Raw genomic sequence first — 8,007 nt, 5'->3', positions numbered from 1 at the left:
CAAAGACCTGAGTGACGTCATCTTCGAACTATCTTTAAAAGTTCATGGTTACACATAGTTTTGCGTGTTGGTCTGTTATACTTCCGGATAGCAATGTAGTGAGCTTCTTAGCCAAGCGCATACTATCTCTACAAACACACAAACACACACACACAGGCACACACAAACACACAAACACACACGTACATACACATACACCGAAACCAAACCCGTAACACAGCTAGCTCTCTGTCATCATAACCTGACAACGATATTGAGTTGAAGCACACATAACAACACACAATCGAACAATACCAATGTCCCAATCAATGGCATTACCATTATCGATGTCTTCTTTGTCACAGCTAAGCTAACCATTATGTCGTGTCATGATAAAACGCTTTTTTTTATTTTTGGCCAGAAATTAAATAAAAACTTAGCATTTATAATATAGAGTAGTAATATCCACTAAAATTGCTCAAAGCGCTTTACAAGAGGTCATTTAGTCAACAGCAACATTTAACCTACACAACGAGACAAGACGCCTGACTGTTAGGCGATATTACAAATTTCTTTTTTCAAACAGAGACAACGGCCAGGTAAAAAAAAAAAAAATCAAAACAAAACAAAACAAACGACAAAATAAAACTTGAGCTTTTATATAGCGCAACATCCACTAAACGTGGTCAAAACGCTTTACAAAGGGTCCCTGACCAACAGCGATACATAACATGCAGAACGAGCCATATATTACACATTTTTTCCGACAGTTGTTACGGCCAGGTACTTCTTTTACACCTGAGTACGGTGAGAGAACGTGGACTAAATTATGCGCCGGCAATCCGAAGTCATTGGGAATCATTCGAAACTCCAAAACGCAGGCGTCCATTGCTTTTTACGAGTGTTGATCGAATAGGAATTGTCCTCATGAAAAAAAGTGTTCAATTCGCATGACATTTTCAGGAAAATGTTATCAATACCTTTTAATATTTCATGAAAAAGTTTCGAAAACTTCTGAATTACAGTTTTTATATTTCTGCCCACCGAAGCCACACATATCTAGATAGTGTGCGCTTGGATAAGAAGCTCACAACATTGCCATTCGGAATATTAACGGGGACCAACACACAAAACTATCTGTAACCTTGAACTTTTATAGATAGTTCGAAGATGACGTCACTCAGGTCTTTGTTATTGTTTTTTGCCATCCGCGTTTATGAGTAATGCTCACTTAATGGTATTAACCCGACTATAAACGTGAATGGATAAATACAGTTTTATGTGTTGGTCCGTTACACTTCCGGATGGCAATGTTATGAGCTTCTTAGCCAAGCGCATACTATCTATAGTCTGGATAACACTGTTTAGTGAGAATTACTCATAAACGTGGATGGCAAAAATAAACAATTACAAAGACCCGAGTGACGTCAACTTCATTTTATCTATAGCAAATAAAAGAGGTAAGAAAACGATGTTGTCAAACTCTCCTAGCGTCTGTGAAAAAATATATATAAAAAAGTTTTTAACAGATTGGTGACAGTGGATGAAAGCTGGCTCTATCGCCATTCTGTCACTATGATCGTAGCCATCGTAAAGTTATAGCCTGACACTGAAACCCAAAAAGACTGGCATTTTTACGTCATTTTTTTTGTTTTTGCACCGCCTCGTGAGTTGTCATTTGTAGTGCTCGTGGAAACAAGTGGTTGAACTATTGAATACAACTCACGATTTGTTTTCTTTTGAGGCCAAAGACTGGCATTTTGACGTCATTTTTTGGTCAGTATCAGGCTAGAAGTAAACGATGGCTACGGAGGACCGGTGAAGAGTCGCCCAGCTCCCCAGCCCCCCCCCCCCCCCCCCCCCCCCCAATTTAAAAAAATGAAATAAATACCGCTCTGTAATAATAAAACTCATGTTCCCCCTTTTATGGCACATGGAAGACATCGCAATGTTTGATCGTCTTCCAAGGAGTTATATAAGGCTATATAAGTCTTGAGGCTGAGTTGGATACAAAACATCCAGGGAAGCTTTGAAAATGAGTTCTGCTTTTGCAGGAAGATGCGCTGTCTTATCGTGCCGCAGTGATGGTGATGATGATGATGATGATGATGATGATGATGATGATGATGATGATGATGATGATGATGATGATGATGATAATAATAATAATAATAATAATAATAAAAAGAAAAAATTATAAGAAGAAGAAGAAGAAGAAGAAGAAGAAGAAGAAGAAGAAGAAGAAGAAGAAGAAGAAGAAGAATAATATAATAATAATAATAATAATAATAATAATAATAATAATAATAATAATAATAATAATAATAATAATAATAATAATAATAATAATATTTAACATTTGTATAGAGTATTTTCTAAGCAAATTTCCACCAATTTCCCGTAAAATTCATTCATTGAAGAAAACGGAATTTAGCAGGATCAGGAATGATCTAGAGGTCTTGATGTTTAAAATTTAATTCTTTGTCTAAAATATAAAATTTGAGTTGACTCATGCGTTTTATTGTATATAATTAATACAGACTGATTTTATAAAATGTGCAAATCAAAATGTCATATTCATAGTCGTTTTAAATTAAATTCACTTTTTTGCATTCGCTCCCATTCGACATAATATCTAGCTAGACGTCTAATACCAATTTGGTGCGTTACAATTACGAATATAACAAGCTAAATAAATGATTATTGAATAATAAATCGATAGCATTACTATGACATGCCTGACATCCGAACGCAATTATGGGCCTAGTTTAACATTGTTGTAATGGACAATATTTTGCGTAATTTTTTTTTTTACAACAATGAGTCCATAATGAATTGGGTTATCAGACCTGCAAATAAGGACAGTAGTAGCAGCAGATAATGGGCATATTAACTTTCCATGTGCTCGAGGTCATTGGTCACATTGCAAAATGTGTTCAAAGTGGCCTACAAAGTGAAAAGTGTTCACGGATTTTGAACTATCTAACATTACGATTGGTCATTGTGTTCAGATTGGCACATGGGTATGTTTACAACTTTCATAAACAAAGCAACGTATTTACATTTGTTCAGAAATGTCCAATCGTTGGACAGCAACAAATCACGTTGCTTCAGAAGACTGGTTTTAGACCAAATCCAAAACCTTCTCCTTTGAATGAGTTTTCAAGGTCAAGGATAAATGGGAGACGTGTACCACTTTGGCTGGGGACTATGTAGAAAACTAAAAGTAAGTGTGCAAAATTTCATGAGAATGCGAACATTCCTTCATAGTCAGGACGATTTATATTTTTTCATCAACCCTCGTAAAAAATAACTTAGTGTTCGAGAATTTTTTTTTCTTTTGAATTTTTTTTTTTTTTTTTTTTTGAGAAGAGAGGGGGGGGGGGGGGCGAATATTACGAAAAGGACCTTTTAGCCGAGCCTCAAATGAGCTTTGTCAAAGTATGACAGCATTAGCTATGCCTGTGGCCATTACCGACCGCTCACTCTCACTGCTACTAATGGATGAATCAAAATCAATCGTACTTTATAGCCTATATAAATCGATCTATCACTCTACTGGCTGATCTATGTGTGTCTGGGGGGGGGGTAGGTCAATCAGTCCCAGCTAAATTCGTGTTGCGTTGAATTTTTTTTTTTCTGGTTTAAAAAAAAATTATGATAGTGTATGCTACGGTGATTCGGTAACTGGGTCTAGTCAAATATCAAACTTGGTAGGTAGTTCTCGAATAAATAAATATAGGCTGTACAAACAGTCCAGTCACAAACACATAAACATACACACACACACACACACATATATATATATATATATATATATATATATATATATATATATATATATATATATATATATATATATATATATAAGAAGAGCCAATTATGAATAATAAAATAGAGACAAAACAAAACAAAGCAACGATTTCTCCTTTGTGGTTAAAGATGAATATAAGAATAATAATGAGGATGATGTTAATAACAATGATGATGATGATGATGATGATGATGATGATGATGATGATGATGGTGGTGGTGGTGGTGGTGGTGATGGTGATGATGATGATGATGATGATGATGATGGATGATGATGATGATGATGATGATGATAATAATAATAATAATAATAAAAAGAAAAAATTATAAGAAGAAGAAGAAGAAGAAGAAGAAGAAGAAGAAGAAGAAGAAGAAGAAGAAGAAGAAGAAGAAGAATAGAATAATAATAATAATAATAATAATAATAATAATAATAATAATAATAATAATAATAATAATAATAATAATATAATAATAATAATATAATATTTAACATTTGTATAGAGTATTTTCTAAGCAAATTTCCACCAATTTCCCGTAAAATTCATTCATTGAAGAAAACGGAATTTAGCAGGATCAGGAATGATCTAGAGGTCTTGATGTTAAAAATTTAATTCTTTGTCTAAAATATAAAATTTGAGTTGACTCATGCGTTTTATTGTATATAATTAATACAGACTGATTTTTAAAATGTGCAAATCAAAATGTCATATTCATAGTCGTTTTAAATTAAATTCACTTTTTTGCATTCGCTCCCATTCGACATAATATCTAGCTAGACGTCTAATACCAATTTGGTGCGTTACAATTACGAATATAACAAGCTAAATAAATGATTATTGAATAATAAATCGATAGCATTACTATGACATGCCTGACATCCGAACGCAATTATGGGCCTATTTAAACATTGTTTAATGGACAATATTTTGGTAATTTTTATTTTTTACAACAATGGGCCAATGAATTGGATTATCAATCCGAATAAGGAATAAGCATTACTACAATAATAAGTAAATGATTAAATTAAATAAATCAATAAATAAATATGGGGGAAGATAACTTATAACTCTTCCGATGACTTTTAAAAAAATTAATTATTGTTTGGTAAATAATTTCATGTTAAAAGTAAAAGGTTTGTTGGTAAACGATTCGACAGACGGCGATTCTCTTATTTTGATCGGAAGGACGTTCAATTCGTATGGAACCACGTGGTAAAATGAACATCCGCCAAAACCGTTTCTGGTTTTTGCGACATTGACCTTTAAGCGATCGTCGTGTCTGCTCAGTTTGTTAGGGTAGATGGTAAGACCATCAAAAAGACTCAGAACTAGTTATAGAATAGAATGATTATCCGTTTCACACGACACTGATGGCCTGGATAAACTGTAGGTCTTCAGATCTGATGGGTCTATCTAAAGGACTTTTATCTCTGTCATTTTCATAAACGAATCGGCAATCTACTCGTATCTACCAACGTGTACATATAATTTACAAGTTTACCCAAAATACCCAAAATAATATTAATATTCTCTCATTGTCGTATTTAAACCAACGCAAAATATTATCCAATACAACAAGGTTCAAATACGCCAAGCATTGCATTTGGTCAATTACGTGTGCCCGAAACTATCTACTTCTGTAATTCAACGGAAGTTGCCGCTTTTTGTTAGATGTGGCAAAATGTCCCGTAGCATTTCCAAGTTCCAGTTTTTGAGCTGTTACTTCACTATAATTGATCTGGAATTTTATCAAAAACAAAACAAAATTCACAATACAAATGTTGATGACTCACCTTTAAGATATAATCAGAGAACTGCAAACTGGTTAAGGTTATAATCCTCTTAGAATCCAAACTACCGCTAACTAGCAGTCACCACAATCTTAACTTACTATAAATAGATCAATCAAGCAAGCAATCAATCGATCAATCAGTCAGTCTTTCGGTCTAACTGCTATTTTTAGCATTTATCACAATCAAATAACAATAAACTTTGCATTTTCACCAGGACTGCAAAGTCTCTTGCAAATCCAGTGCAATACAAAACACACGTCTACCAAACCACTCGAATAAACAGCACAACCGAAACCATCTATCTATTTATCTATCCATCTATCCATGGAGCACTACAGCAACCTATACCAACTACCGACCTCCTCCTCTGCCACCTCCACCGGCATTAAAACCTACAATCACGGCCACCACTTCAACAAGGCCCAATTGCAATCTATATAAAACACAACTCCTCCTCTAAACAACACAAACCCTTCGTCCGACTTCTACAACTACCACTTTCTCCTTCTCCTCTTCCTTCTTTTTCCCTCCTCGTTGGTCATTCACTGACGAATGCCGATCACTACTATCATCGCCATCACCGGCACCACGATACAACAAAACTACAACAACCACTACCGCCACCGTTACTACTGCCACTGACAGCACTGCTTCTGCTACAGCAGCGACTACACCGACTTCCACGACGACAGTCTCTTTGGGTCGGTCACTCCAGTCTTCAGACCAATCTCAAAAGATAAAAAGAAGAAAGAAGACAGGGAAGAAAAGAAACAAAACACAGTTCTCATCTTCATCCCATAGAATCAGAACACACTCTTCTCGCCATTCACACACACACACTCACACTCACTCACTCACTCACACACGCGCGCGGTCATATAGCCCTTATGAACAGACAAACCGATTTGTCGGGAAATTTTCGCGTAGTCCCTCCCTAGTTTGAGAGTCTTTGACAAGATGGAGGTCATAATTTAAATCGATCGATATTTGAAGGACGAGTTTTCTGGCCAAATTCTTTTAATTCGTGCCTTTCCAGAGTACGGCAATTTACTGGTTAAGAACGGTTGGATAAAGACAACCGTAGAAGTGTAGTTTGATCTCATAACTTTAAACTTTATTTTCGAATTTCGTGAAGTTCCATCCGAAGTGGCCGAGTGGTTAAGGCACTGGATTGCTTCACAAACTGCGCTTGATACGCATTGCATTGCAACATACAAATTACAACCAGGTCATTATGTGGCCACGTGCTCACCTGCGTGAACTCTGGTTGAGTGAGATGCTTTGGAGTTCAGTGTTCAGTTTTTGTTTTGTCAATGGCGAGTGGACGTCCTTTGTTCGAGAAGACCGCAGTGTCACCGAGGATGACCAGTCATTTGTGTTTCCAGTTAAGAGAGTTTTTTTTTTTTTTTAAATTCAGTTTTTGAAAAGTAATAATATATTTATACAGACTTAGTCCGACCAGCTCTGTGGCATCAGTGAATAATAGTAGGACGGTGTCTCGTCTTGTAACAGAGTTGAGCTATACTGAGCGTGGCCAATGACAAAATGGATGACAATGATCTCAAAAGTCCATTTCAGCATTGTCCCCTTGGGAATACTTTGCACATATTAGCCTGTTCGACTCAGGGATGAATGCGTACCTTATTTGGTGCGGCTATGTGGTCTAGTGGTGTAAAATGATTACCTGACCAATAACAGCGTTGTCATGTCCGAAAACAAATTATAATATCGCCTAATAGGCGTCATGTCTCGTTCTACTTGTTACCTGTTGCTGATGGTCAGGGACCCTTTGTAAAGCGCTTTGAGCACGTTTAGTAGATATTGCGACCATATAAAAGCCCAATTACCTGATTAATTGCTTTGACATATAATTGCAGAAGTGCTGTTTCTAAATTTAAAAAAATAATAATAAATTAAAAGACTGACAGGTCATTTGTGTTGAAAAGCCTGAAAAATCGTGTTTTTTTCATATGATCTTCGGGGAGAATACTCAAGCTCGCAGATCACGGTGAATCCCTTGAAAATGCGCAATATAAATAATCATATTTATCAATTCACTCACTCCCGCATAACAGGGCAACTTAAAAATCCGATCTAGACATCCCTTTTAGGCGGCTTCATACGGATCATATGTCTCGGCTTGATGTTCTAGCCGGCCGGCGTCTACGACACATCGACACACGAACGCACGCGCATACACGCTCTCACACATTCATACGCACGCACGCACGCGCGCACGGGCACACACATACACCCGTTATGTTCTTTCTGTAGGCTGTGTCGCCGATCGAGGTGATCGAAGTGGGTGCAATCGAGAGAGTAGGCTGGCGAAGACCAAGCAAGTCTCGCGTTGGCGATTGATAATGATAATAATAATAATAATAATATCGATAAAATACGGCGCATCGATTAAATGATGA

At 36.3% G+C, this 8,007-nt stretch overlaps 1 protein-coding gene across 1 annotated transcript in view; it reads right to left on the bottom strand.

Moving 5' to 3' along the window:
• The window catches only part of LOC144958832 (MAGUK p55 subfamily member 7-like), a 52,176-nt gene extending 45,737 nt beyond the window's left edge, over positions 1-6,439 (bottom strand). Inside the window, exon 1 of the mRNA XM_078891057.1 lies at positions 5,588-6,439. The gene's annotated coding sequence lies outside the window, so the exon portion shown is untranslated. The remainder of the gene's footprint in view (positions 1-5,587) is intronic.
• Between the last annotated feature and the right edge of the window lie 1,568 nt (positions 6,440-8,007).

The sequence above is a fragment of the Berghia stephanieae genome, chromosome 13 (genome assembly GCF_034508935.2).
Source record: "Berghia stephanieae isolate SIO BIC M18660-M18661 chromosome 13, UCSD_Bste_1.3, whole genome shotgun sequence".
In the NCBI taxonomy this organism is placed as follows: domain Eukaryota; kingdom Metazoa; phylum Mollusca; class Gastropoda; order Nudibranchia; family Aeolidiidae; genus Berghia; species Berghia stephanieae.
Note: the sequence above shows the minus strand (reverse complement) of the source record. Positions and strands in the feature narration are given on the sequence as shown.